Source organism: Sinocyclocheilus grahami, unplaced genomic scaffold, assembly GCF_001515645.1.
Source record: "Sinocyclocheilus grahami isolate Dianchi unplaced genomic scaffold, SAMN03320097.WGS_v1.1 scaffold1658.1, whole genome shotgun sequence".
Taxonomy (NCBI): domain Eukaryota; kingdom Metazoa; phylum Chordata; class Actinopteri; order Cypriniformes; family Cyprinidae; genus Sinocyclocheilus; species Sinocyclocheilus grahami.
Window position 1 is genome coordinate 43,413 of NW_015506837.1, and position 14,173 is coordinate 57,585.

The 14,173-nt window shown below is 36.5% G+C and overlaps 1 protein-coding gene across 2 annotated transcripts in view; it reads right to left on the reverse strand.

Annotated features, from left to right (window-relative positions):
- The window catches only part of LOC107571837 (fragile histidine triad diadenosine triphosphatase), a 71,853-nt gene that overhangs the window by 39,389 nt on the left and 18,291 nt on the right, over positions 1-14,173 (reverse strand). The window lies entirely within an intron of this gene.

Below are 14,173 nucleotides of genomic sequence, written 5' to 3' on the forward strand. Positions count from 1 at the left end.
GCGTGCCTAGCAAACCAACATGTTACTGAACAACTAGCCTTAAACAACGAGCAATATTTGACAATAGCATATTTGCCAACATAGCATTAAACAATGAGAATGAAATAAGAAACTCAGCAGGAAATGTTGCTTAATAATATATTTATGGGGGAAGCATCACCCCAAGCTCAGCAAGTGAGGAACCAGAGGAAAACGACCATAGTTACGTGTATTTTTTATTATTATAATATGATTTTATTTTTTTTATTTAAAGCGCTGCTTGCACTTGCTTAGAATAATTGGACTATATTTAAATCCCTTGTGTTCATTTGAGCGCTCAGTCGTAACCTTCCAATCACCACCGAAGTGTTTTTTTTTTTTTTAATGAACATAGCTTGATCTCAGCCAGTTGATCATGTATTTAATCACACATCATATCATAATTATACATCGTCCATCACAACTAACATAGTTATATTTATATTAAGCTGCACACTTTGTACTAAACATTATTTGGATAATTGGTAAAAAAATATTAAATATCTTAAACCTACTGTTAGACCTACCTGAAAAACTAAAAAGCAATTTATTTAATTCGAAGGCGTTTGAAATCAATCTCGTGCTACTGCACCAAAATTACCCCACTGTAAAATAAAAAAAAAACACTGAGTGAGCAAAAATTTGTGAGATAGCTAGTTATAATGGTAAATAAATAATGTTATATGTATAAAAGCCTACATTAAAATCTGTCATAAAAATTGGTCTCTTCAATAGAAATTAGCCCACTGATTGCCACCACTGATGGACAAAATTTTTTAATAATATTAAAAATATCGGTATGACATTATATTCTGCAGTTCTTCCCTGTTGTACCAAATATCTATACTTTTCAAATTATCATATCGAAGTTAGAAATTCAAATATTGTGACAAAATTTATTTTGTAGGGTGCCACAAATTTGTCAAAATTTCCAAAGGGTGCCGAGACTAAAAAAAGGTTGGGAAACACTGATCTAGACTACATGTTGCTCCAGCTGAATGAACACATGCGTAAATGCTGCTGCAAATATGCTTAATATTTCGATCCTGCAAACGATGCAAAACTGCTAACATTTTTCAATTAGCAGACCAGGTAATATACACAGCGATATGGATTAAAACAGCATTCACTTATCTTAGATGTGGATTTCAGATGTTCTTAAACACGCTGCAACAGTTTGATTTGCGAGCAGCAATGCTTAATTTGCTCCTGAGCAAGCTGAAAAATACAGAATAGAGCTTATATAGGAATGCCGCAATATGTTCTATCATTGATACCTCTAAAAGTGGTACTTTTTCACCCACATCCCAATAGGTTTAGAATTTATAATTCATTAAATCTTATACAGCATATAATTTATCATTTGAAGAGATTTTAGAGTAATTCTGGTATCACTCAGTTTCGGCGTGATTTGTAATAAATCACACATTATAACTGAGAGCAACATTAATAACCAAAGCCATTTCTCTTTAAAAATATATCTACTACCAATATGTTCTCTTAGCTAGCTGCATTATTTTTGTGTGTTGCATACACCAACAGCAATATTAATATTAGTATTAAAAAAACTCCTTATGACATTTTTCTTCTCCATAACTAAGTTGAACTATTGAGCTTGACAGTGTAAACAACAATAAAATACTCATTATGAAAGCTATATTTTTGAGTATGCACATTTTCATGCAGTTAAAGCATTATGATTTCAATAAAAGCAACATTTAGGAATTAACATATTGTGTTTTGTTAAGTAACCAATTAAAATATTTAAAGACAATGAACTGGGGATATGTATATTGACTTAGATTCTGATTAAACACACATATTTAAAAATAAATGTTTTTTTAGCAGTTCATTTGCACTGCATACTAACTGCATTAGTTAATTACATTTGCAGTACTGAGTAAGACACGCATAACAGTTTCCTGACAGTTACCCACATGTCAAAGTACTACAGTATTACTATCTGATACCATCAATGTACCATGGTACCGCCACAATACTTAACCAGCACAATAGGCAGTCTACTAGAATGATTGGATGAAATCTCCTCTATTCTTTGCAAAACTTTAATCTAAATGTGCCCTAAAATGAAGCACTTTTGGCAGAGATAACACCTTCCCCATTATGAAGCCCTAATTGCAGGTTGGCTACATATGAGCGGTGCGATTAGGCAGCGGATCTGATAACGGCTCCGGCACCTTCATGCCTCTCTGCGCATAGCACTTAAAACTCTCCTTAAGCAGCCAGACCTTCGGCTCTCCTGCCACGCAGGTTTAAACACTTAATCGTCTTTAATTACACCATTTCAGCAGGAAAATTAGAATGGGAGTAATACGTCTAACAGTCCAGGAGAAGAGATTCATTATTCCTTTATTTTTACAAAAAAAAGTGTATAAAGGAAAAACCTTTTTTTTTTTGCTCATTGATAATAACGCTCAGCTAGAGTTTCTTTAGGATGCCATCTCACATCTTCAAAGCCCTTGCTGCGCACTAACACAAGTGACCCACAGGTTTATAAATGCCTCTGAGTTGGAGCCATCATTCCAGAACAAAGCCGAGTCAGAGAACTGCTGCGCTTGGCAGAAGGGATGTCAAAAGTCAGGTGATTAGAATACCTCCTCCTGTCCACCGCAGGTGTTTCTGTGGAGGAGGATAATGCTGCTCATTTTTGTAAGCTTTCTCTGCCTCATTTAAATAAATCAGAATCAGCTTCAACACTTTTAAACTGGACCTATACGATTTCTCTCCTTCAGCATATGCCGAATTTACACATTAACATATTCATGAATTTAACAGGCAATTATGTTGTGGGTAAGGTCCTCATAGTGCAATTAATCTTAAGTAGTAGCTTTTGGGATTAAAAGGTGGTGGAGTAAAATAGGTGAGAGAATAAATTATATCCAAATCTCTTAATCAAGTCAATCATACAATAAGATTCACGGTCTGTTCTTTCTCTGCCAATTAAATTAAAAAATAATAATAATAATAACTCAACACTTTGTTCTTGATGGAATCAGTGTTTTTGAACAAATTGTTTGAGAGAATGCTTCTAATATTCACTCAAAGTTTTGTTCCTGAGTGAGTTAACATTTTTTTTAAAGAATTGGTTGAGTGAATAAAGCAATGACTCACTTATAAAGACAGTTTGTATGTCGCAAATCGCATACTGTCTGAGCAGGTATTACAACTGATAATAATGAACCTTACAACGGTTACAAAAAAAGTGTTTTGTACTTTGCATGTAACATATGCCGTTTTTTTTTGTATTGCTTCTCTGCCATTAACAATAACCATGCTGAGATAGTAAAATGTCTCTTGAGGAATCTCGCTGGAAGTATTAGGTTTTTCATTGACTATTTTATGTATTTGGACATACTATTTTCACATACTGTTTTTCATCTACTAGTTGGGAAGTTAGCATATTTGGAAGCATCCATTCTTAAATGAATCAGCTTCACTGAATGAATCATCTCAATGATGAGCCAAATGACACACTAAACCCTTGTGGTCTTCCTCTGAGTCCACACTTTCATGACGTAATGCCACTTTGACTTTCGTGTAGAAGGCCGCCACTTTGACTGTCGTGTAGAAGTCTGCTGTGAAGCTTGCTTCAATGAGGCTCGGCAGAAGTGTACATTGAGGGTGCATAGCAGCCACTAGCGAGGACCCATCTGAAAGTTAAAATAATAAATGCCACACACTACGGTCTCGTGGACTTACACTCTTAAAATGAAAGGTGCTTCAAAAGGTTCTTCACAGCGATGCCATAGAAGAACCATTTTTGGTTTCACAAAAAACTGTTCAGTCAAAGGTTCTTTAAAGAACCATCTCTTTCTTACCTTTTTGTAATCTGAAGAACCTTCTTTCGCCACAAAGAACCTTTTGTGAAACAGAAAGGTTCTTCAGATGTTAAAGGTTCTTTATAGAACCATTTAGACAAAAAGGTTCTTCTATGGCGTCGTGAAGCACCTTTATTTTTAAGAGTGTATCGGACATGCGCACACAGAGGCCACTGTAAGTCCGCAAGTCCATAAGAGCACATAAAGTGTGCAATTTGGGACTTGTTGCCACCTACTGGTGTAACCATTTAACCTGCACAAAAGACACACTAAAATGCCCACCACTAATTCACAGACTGACAGTCTGTCTGGAACACTACAATGCAGGCCAGAGTGATGTTGGACTGTTACATCAGCACTCTTGGAAAGTTCGCACGACCAGATTCGAGGACAGGAACCAACTGTTCTATAAGCCCGAAAAAACATATACATATATTGCAAGAGGCTCTTAAATCAGCTTTTCTGTTTAAATATAGCCAGTGCCTCCTACCCGTACTTGAATTATTTGATTTCAAGAGGGGCACTAGGCTTCATTTGCATGCTCTCTGTATAATTGAGCCACATGAGTATAGATTTTTAGAATAGCGTTGAATTACAGATCTACGTAAATGCTACATAGCATATTTTTGACAATTCTAGTATGTCCTGTGATTTCTATCCCACAACTATCCCCATGGCTGTAGGGACACACTCTTGTAATTTCAAATACTATACATATCTTTGTATAAAAGTGTTGCATAGTCTTGTCAAACATGAAAGGACCATAAGGATCCATGGGAAAAAAATATATATTTCAGCAGTTCCCTGTACAAATTAAGAGGTGGATATGCTCATACAGTGCGTGACCCCAGAAGATCCCACCGGACTCCGTAAACAAACCCACCTGCTTAGTTCATTATATATTCATGCCAAAAGTCAAAGCATCTCATATCATAAGAAAAAATATATATGATAACTAGGGGTTTTAAAGAGAAACAGTCAGGCGACTTGGTGTCTCGAGCCGTAGAGTTTTCTGGAATCAAATTACAGTTCCGGTTACCGGCACCGCAGGGAACGGCTGCTTCTGGATGCATCACACACCTCTCCCCAGGCAGATCTGCAGGCAGTGGACACAGCTGAGGAAAATGAAAAATGATTTCTGCAAAAGGTTAGCTGCCATCATCCTCTCGGATATATATTTCAGCAGTTCCCTGTACAAATTAAGAGGTGGATATGCTCATACAGTGCGTGACCCCAGAAGATCCCACCGGACTCCGTAAACAAACCCACCTGCTTAGTTCATTATATATTCATGCCAAAAGTCAAAGCATCTCATATCATAAGAAAAAATATATATGATAACTAGGGGTTTTAAAGAGAAACAGTCAGGCGACTTGGTGTCTCGAGCCGTAGAGTTTTCTGGAATCAAATTACAGTTCCGGTTACCGGCACCGCAGGGAACGGCTGCTTCTGGATGCATCACACACCTCTCCCCAGGCAGATCTGCAGGCAGTGGACACAGCTGAGGAAAATGAAAAATGATTTCTGCAAAAGGTTAGCTGCCATCATCCTCTCGGCCCGTCTCTGCTGGCGCCTGTCACTCTCCATACACCGGCTAACCTGATTCACAGCAAATAAAGACAGAACATATTCTGTCTGCTTTGCAGAGACTGTGCTAAAATCTAGAGATAGATTGAGGCAGGCAAACTATACTGTTTTTAAATGTTATTTATATAGTACCATACACTCTACATAAACTGTACAACAACAAACTGCCTCTTTACTAATTAAAGATAAATGCTTAATCTTTACATTAAGCCTATTCTGTCTGTCTATCAAGTACAAATATCTATCAAAGACAAATTTCTTAAAATATTTTATTTGCAAGTTATTTGGTTCAGTAAATACACCAAGAACCGCTCTAACTGATTCAGTCGGTAAATGAGTAATTAGACTGATTTAAACTGATATTTTACTGAGCTGAAACCAATGAAAGTATAGTAGAAATTGAAACTGAATTCTCAACTCTATGAACTATATTGAATCACTCTATGGCTATACTGACTCGTCAGTATTGAGTAGCATATGTGACCTGTGTTGGCAAAAGAGTCACAGTGAGAACAATTTCAAAAATTTGTTACTTTTACCTATACATTCTCCCTTAAAAGACAATCAAAATTATGTATGATTTGTTGGAATTGGACAAAAAAATGACTGCGCTACACCTGTTTGAAATCAATGGAGTCAGCAAACTTAATTTAGAGAAAAACTGATTTAAAGTTTTCTGAAGGCTCCAAAGCAAAATTAACTAGAACATTACATATTTTTCTTAATAATCATTACTAGATTAATAATCACAATATAGCTATATTTTTATTTTATCTTTGTTGTTATAAATAAGAACCAATGCAAAAAAAATTTAAAATAAAAATAAAATATAAAAATCACTTTAATGTGTTCATTACAAATAAATTGATTATTAAAGCTACAAAAGCAGTTCAATCAAGAGCAGCGAGTGATGCCCTCTTTTCTTTTATTGTTTGATTAACATTAATGCGACAGATGGCCTACAGTATATTAAGACATAGTGAAATGCAGGGATCTAATGTAATTTTACACATACCCAACTTGTGATTGATTTTTTCCCCAACAGTTCCCCAAACGTTCACAGATGCGTGAATATATTTAGCCTACTGTAAATCTGTGCATAGCCTATATGTCTCGGGATAGCGCACCGTCGGTGTCGTCTTTATGCGAGCGCTTCGGATGACCGTCAGCACGAAAAGCAAGCAGAGAAAAGGTAGGCCTACTCCTCTCAGAAAACCTACAAATAAAGATACTTTTAAATATTTGATTACTATTTGGAGCACTGGGTTCGCTAGACGAGGACTTAATGAACACATTTTTGTGAAAACCTCAAATTGACTTTTTTTTTTTGCCTGTAGCTCAAAATTAGCCCTTGTGCATTCCGACTCATTTTGCCAGCACGGGTCACATATTGTTAACTGGCGTGGAAATTCACACTAGTTTAAGCTTCTTCTTTTTTCAACAGGGTATATTTATACATGATTATGTGCTTAATATGTTTCTATGTGAGCACTGTGCATTAAGAATCCAAATGATATGCAAATCAGCTGAAATCAACAGAGTGTTAACTTACTATGTAGGTTACATGCTAGTGGTGAGTGCATGGGTCACATGATGAACATGCTAATGCACAGACACACTTAACTTGCAAAGCTGCGAACACGCACAAAGTCATGCATAAATATGCATATGCAAAACATGTCACTGGACAATTAACTAGTTTGCCACACTAAGTCCTGATTTACAATATAAAACTTAGGAAAGAAAAAAAATATCAAAAGCAACGTTAAGGCCTTTTTCGTACTCTTACACAGGAGCAGAATCAATGTCTCTAGCATAATTAACTGCATCATCAAAACATGCTCAAACCCTTAGAAAAGACAAAATGTCTCTGTCTTCTCTGCAGACGAGGACAGATGGAAGACTCAAAGACATTTAAGAAGAAAGACAGTAAGAGGAAAGTACACGAGACAAAGGGCAAAGTCAGAGAGCTGTAAAGAAAAAACCGCAAATGTTAAAATCAATAAATAGAACTTTGCTCTGACGCTCGACGCTTCAAAATGACAGATACTCGGTCAGAAGCATTTTTCAGAATGGTTTGTTTTGTTTGTTTCCTCCTTTCGTAGGAAAGGGTGCAAAAAACATGAAAGGTCAAATGTTACAGCAGTTAAACCATTATGGATATTGACTGTATCTTTGTTTCATTTATCTGGGAAGGGCTGCGGCAGACAGCACAAATACCAAAGAGGTCATTTTCCAAAGTGGGAGGTTTTAAAAGGAAAGTTTGCAGTGTAGCGACCAAGAGGGAAGTCAGACTTGACAGTCAGATATTTGTTACTAATATCCTCTGTTCTGCCAGACACAGTTCTCTATTCTCTTAGATCAACACCTGGCACTGGGAAAGACAGAGCTAAGGAAACAAGGCTGCTGCCATCTGTGTGATTACTTATGAATAAAACTCATCCTGCATTATAAATGTCTGTTTGCTACACAGAAAAAAACATTTCATGCTTGTTTCCTTTACTTATATGTAAGGGATTATTACATTCTTCTAAAATAACTTCAGCATCCTTGTCTGACTCTTACAAATACAACCCACAAGAAAGTACATATATTTTAGTACATTACCAATTACCACAAGTAGCTACCAGTATTTTATTTGTCTATATTCACAAGGAGAGTATACAGAGAACAGGGATCACACACAACTCAGTATTATAGTTTTCATTAAAATATATTTACAGATATTTAAAAATAAATGAATTTATTAATTCATTATACAAAGCATATCTGCTATATGTTAACAATTAAGTTAACAGAATCACATTTAAAACGGGCTTTTCATATAGTTTGAACAAACTTCTAGATTAAGTCCTGTCCATATTTGGGTTCATTCGAATCCAGATATGGATACAAATAATTTTGCCATTGCAACAGATACAAATATGGGCTTCACTGCACACTCTTAGTGGATTAATTATAGAAGTGTCTCATTTACAGGTGCACAACTAGTCACCAGAAAAGCCTTCTAAAAAAAAATTAATAAATGAATAAATACAATTAAAAGAAAAGAAAATACATTTTGGAATTTCCTTTAGTTTCCCCGAGGGAGACGCACCCACTGAATGACACGGTCCCTCACAAACGCATGTACTGCTCCGTAACACAAAGCTTAAGGACGGTACAGCCTGTCTACACCCTGTTATGCTCAGAGGTACAAGAGCTATAAGGGGGTAAAAATATGAAAGTGACTGCTGGCTCTGTTGTTTATCATTCTCACGAGGAGCAGTGCAGCTATGTTTCTGATTCTTCATCTTTATCTAAACTATTAGAGAAGACTTATACTCTCGTCTAGAGGAAGGGGTAAAAAATGACGGGTCCTGGCCCTCTGATAAAAATGTTAACTAGGTGAGTGTCAGAGAGATGGATTGCGTGCTGTCAGGGAGAGCAGGAACATGAGAATACATTGATATTTCTCATTACGTTGCCTTCTCCCCCGTCTTTGTTTTTCCGCCGAAACTCTGGCGCGGAGGAAGGAGGGCCCGACGATAAATCACGCCCCAAATAACAACCGAGCCGCCCCCGCACCCAACCGCTACGCCAAATATGATCGCTCACTCACTGTTCCGCCATACTTTGCGAGAAGCAGCCATCGATAACGATCTAATGAACAAAGCTATCAAACAACATCAGGGTAGAAAAAAAGATAGCGGGTACAAGAGAGAGAAAGTATGAGATACTTGATTTCAAAGTCTATAAACGGCTCAGCCTACAAAATGATAATCTCCCCGGAATTGAGAGAAGTCTGCTGATGATGTATTGATTGCGTAGATAATGAAATGAAGGGGAAAATCAGCTAGATAAAAGACATTCAGAGATATAAATAAGTGAGACTTGTTCAGTGGCGTATTCTGAGCAGAAGCGTTTTGGAACAGATATAGGAAGACTCAAGACTGATATCTTGAACTGAACACTTTTGACTAAAAATAGTGATACCACGTGAACCAATGTGTGCTAAAATTAGAAATGTTCACATTTTTGATGCCAAGGACCCCCAAATATGATAGCCCACTTTCTATACAAAGGCAGAAATGATTTAATATATTAAGAAAAAGGTAAATACTAATAATAATAATAATAATAACTTATAATATAGTATTGTTGTTATTATTATTATTATGTGTGGAAAAATCAGCAAGAATGATAAAAAAGAGCTAATATAGTGTTTTGCAAAATTAATAACTGACTTTTGTTGTCAATTAACTAAAACATTATATTTTGGCAAAACTAAATATCTTAATGTTAAAAACCAGAGAAATAAATAAATAACAACAACAAAACAATACCATGATTTTCAACAATATTTATGAAACAGTAATCAGGTGAAATTTAGTAAATGTTTTGTGTCACTAATAGAATGTTATTATATATAAACTAGTTATAATTATGCTCCAAAATATATGACAAAATTCATATTTAGCAGATATCTACAAACATTTACAGCCTCTCTCTACAGCCAGTACAATTGAGAATTTTGATGACATCTTTCTGCACTTCGGCATTCCGTCTAATCAAATTATCTCTAGAATCAGATGTGTTTCGCCCCCTACATTGTATTTTAAATCACTATAGAGGAGCTTGGACATTGCAAACAGCTCTTTATGATAACATATAATGCATTATAAATATATTAAAATTATTTTACAAATGTATTTCATATTTATTAACAGTATGCTGCTGTTGAACATGCTTTTATTCAGTTTCAAATCTTTTCAACAATGTCCCCCCATAACTATTCAAACATCAGCTCTGTGAAATGTTTTCTTAGTGTGAATGAATGTCGAGGTATCTTGACAACAACATGAAGTCAATATGAACCTTATTTAAATTTCCTTTCATAGAGAACCGGCTGTTTGACAAATAAACATTTGGGCAACCTGTTTGGAAACCTGTCATTTTTGCAATTCCATTTGTTGCCGCTAGCGGACATAACAACACATTTCAGATTTTGGCATAAGTGGCAGGCCTCTGTTCATCTAACTTTTCATAATCAGATTCTAGGTTCTGAGAAATAAAATAATGAAGATTTAGATTTCTAGAGTTAGATGCCTGGGCAGAATCTAACTGTCCTCTCAACCCAGAACCATCTTTAACGCTCCTCCGCCGATAGATTGGCAGGCGTGTGATTATAATCCTCACCCTGTCGTTTTAATATCTCCTCATTAAGTAGCCCTGTGGAGAGTGCTTGTTCTGTTCCAAAGATGTGTGGCTCTGCTCTTGACAGCAAAGCCATTAAAAGTAGCCAAAAAAAAACCTTTAGACGCAGCAGGCTCTTTTTATTGTATAGATTTATATATATTATTTATATTTATATATAGTGCAGACAGAATATTAAATTGTGAATGATGACTGAATGCTAAACTATCAGATTAGATTTTAGATTTGTAACTGTATTTAATATAATGAGTAACAGTTAACAATACAAATAACATTACAAAGCACACCTTGATATGCACGAGAAAACAGGATAATGCAGAAACTCTCAATGGGGAATTGGTTCAACACTGCAGCTGGAATTGCTTGCCAGTTCAGCAATGAACAGGGTAAGGATCTGTCTCGGCACGTTTAAGAGAAATCGGACTGAAAGCACACTCTGCAGTGACTAAGCCCTCTCATCAGCAGAAAGAATCAAAAGGCTAGACTAACCTTTGCTGAGGAGCATGTTGTGTGGATAGAGGAGAACTGGTCCAAAGTTCACTTTAGTGATGAGAGCAAGATTAATTTACTTCAGACCAATCAGAAACATTTTGTTCGGCATCAAACTGAGGAAAGAATGAAGCCCAAGTGTGTGAAGAAGTCAGTGAAAGGTGGAGGAGGAAGTGTCATGGTTTGGAGGATGTTTTCTGCAGCAGGAGTCGACCTCTTAGTCTTTTTAACCCATACGACTGAAGTTTACGTTGTTATCCACAGAGACGTTCATTAATGCCTCATTCAAGAACGAATCATCCTTTTTGAGTCAAATCCAGTTCACAAAACTGGTCTGAATGAATTTTACATAACTGAATAACTCAATGAACTAGCTGCAGCCGTTAACAGCGTAAAATTATTAGAGAATAATTTAAAAAAATGGAATTGTTCTTCGCACAAAGCTAATTGATGACTTTCGAAAACTCAGAATATAGAGCACAAGTCAAATTTACTTATATGGTTGCTGAATAGTGTTTTGAACCTATTTGGAAATGTGAAAGCTTCAGTCTCTATTCATTGTGACTGCATAAAGAGAGCGATCAGCACAACTCTCCAAAATTTAAATGAAATAAAGTCAAGTTTGGAACGCTGTGAGTGTGTGTAAATAATGATAGAATTTTAGTTTTGGGTAAACTACCGCTTTAAGTGGTTTGCAAGGAGAATAAACTGCCTTCTGCTGCCATTAGATTGACTGACAAGAAAATTAAAAGAGAAAAATAAAATGAAGGCAATAAAGAAATAAAGGGAAGAAGTGAAGGGAAGAAAAATCGTAACAACACAAGTATGATAAGCAGTTATAGTCGTTTCTTTGGCAAGGTGACATCAGGTACATCAGACACAGCAGGAGCACAAAAGCTGCACTGAAGACTGTATCTTTCACACAGGAGCTGTCAGGCTCTTTATGACCACACCGCGGGAGTCTACTGTAGCATGTCACATTGTCTCAATGAAGTGACAAATAAAACCGCACGCTGAGTCCCATTGTTAACTGTGCTGGATAAACAACCCTAACTGTGATGGCTGAAGTTGTGGTGCTTTTGTTTGGGAAGAGGCCTGTGCAGAACTGAAGGAGTGGGAAGGTAAAATGACTTAATGAAAGGCCTAAATGAAAACTGTCATCAAAGCATAGTTGTTAAAGCTGAAGGGTGCAGTTTCTGCAGAATTACAAAAATAATATCCATTTTCCTGAATACTCCCCACATCTTCCTTTGGTGGGACAAATGGATAGCTCAGTGTAGCCTGTATTGAATTTGTTCCACAACATATTAGCAAAGAAAAATATTTCTATTAAAGGGTTACTCCACCCCAAAATGAAAATTTTGTCATTAATCACTTACCCCCATGTCGTTCCAAACCCGTAAAAGCTCCATTCATCTTCAGAACACAATTTAAGATATTTTGGATGAAAACCGGGAGGCTTGTAACTGTCCCATTGACTGCCAAGTAAATTACACTGTCAAGGTCCAGAAAAGTATGAAAGACATCGTCAGAATAGTGCCTCCCCGCATCACCGTAGTGCCATTTTGGAGAATATCCTCTGAACGCAAACTGCGTATGCCATTCTGTGTCAGCCGCGACACAAGGATACGTTTTCTATGTGTATTTACTCTTTGATTTGAACGAAAACAGCACATCCATGCAGCGCGGCTGACACAGAAGAGCGTACGCTGCTTGCATTCAGCGGATATTCTCCAAAATGGCGCTACGGTGATACGGAGAGACACAGAGGAGACGAATTGTTGAATAAAGTCGTTATTTTTGTTTTCTTCGCGTACAAAAAGTATTCTCGTCGCTTCATAACATTACGGTTGAACCACTGATGGCAGATGGACTATTCTGACGATGTCTTTCATTCTTTTCTGGACCTTGACAGTGTAATTTACTTGGCAGTCAATGGGACAGCCTCCCGGTTTTCATCCAAAATATTTTAAATTGTGTTCCGAAGATGAACGGGTTTGGAACGACATGTGGGTAAGTGATTAATGACAAAATTTTAATTTTGGGGTGGAGCATCCCTTTAAGTTGATCTTGTCTGCATGCAAAAACAACAGTGACTAGTGTAGAGTCAAAAACCAATGATTCTGATGAGTCAGTTCTTGTGAGTGAATGAAATGCATAAAGTGTGTGTAACTGTTTGTCTCAAAGATTTTGTTTTCTTGCAGCAAAATATAGTATCTGCTTTCATTTTTTTTGCAGTTAGACATATTCTTGATTAGATTCCCTCATAAATAGCAAGAGAAAAAGCTAAATGAAGTGCCATGCACTAGATAATTAGCTCAATTTACTTATAATTTCACACACAGCGCAAAATGAAATGTCCACAAAAATACCTTTGGCTTGAAATGTGACATTACGACCCTTCATACTTCAAAACGCCCACTCTCCTGCCACTTACAATTACTACAGCAAGAAACATGGCATGACAGGGACCTCCTTGAAAACATTTCTTCGCTAATCTTCAGTAGCAGTGGGATGCTAAAATCCTGTCGCCTCTTAAATAGGCTTTATGAGAGAGTAAATGCGTCTAGTTTAGCTTATAAAACATTTAACAGTGTAAGGTAAGGGGGACAGCCCTCACTCATTATTTATAGGAAGACAAAAATGACTCAGAGGGGGGAAAAAAATCTCACTCATTTGCTTTACAGGATGCTGAAAATATATACAGCAAAACTCCACAATAACCCTCATGACCACATGCAAATTAAAAACAAGCTAATTTATCATGCACCGGTCGAGCACTGTTGATGAGGCCCTTCATTTCTCTCCAAGCACTTTTGGGAATTAAAAAAGCAAGGCTTATAAATAGGTTGAGTGGAATATTCATATGAACTTGCTGATCTTCAGGCTAGCATTAGTAAGAACATACTTCAATTACATGTAAAATGTCACAGTAAAAATTAATAAAAAAATAATTAAATAAATAAAGTAAACCTCTCAGAAGGATTATACTTTGATTGCATGCTACATACACTCTTAAAAATAAAGGTGCTTCACGATGCCAT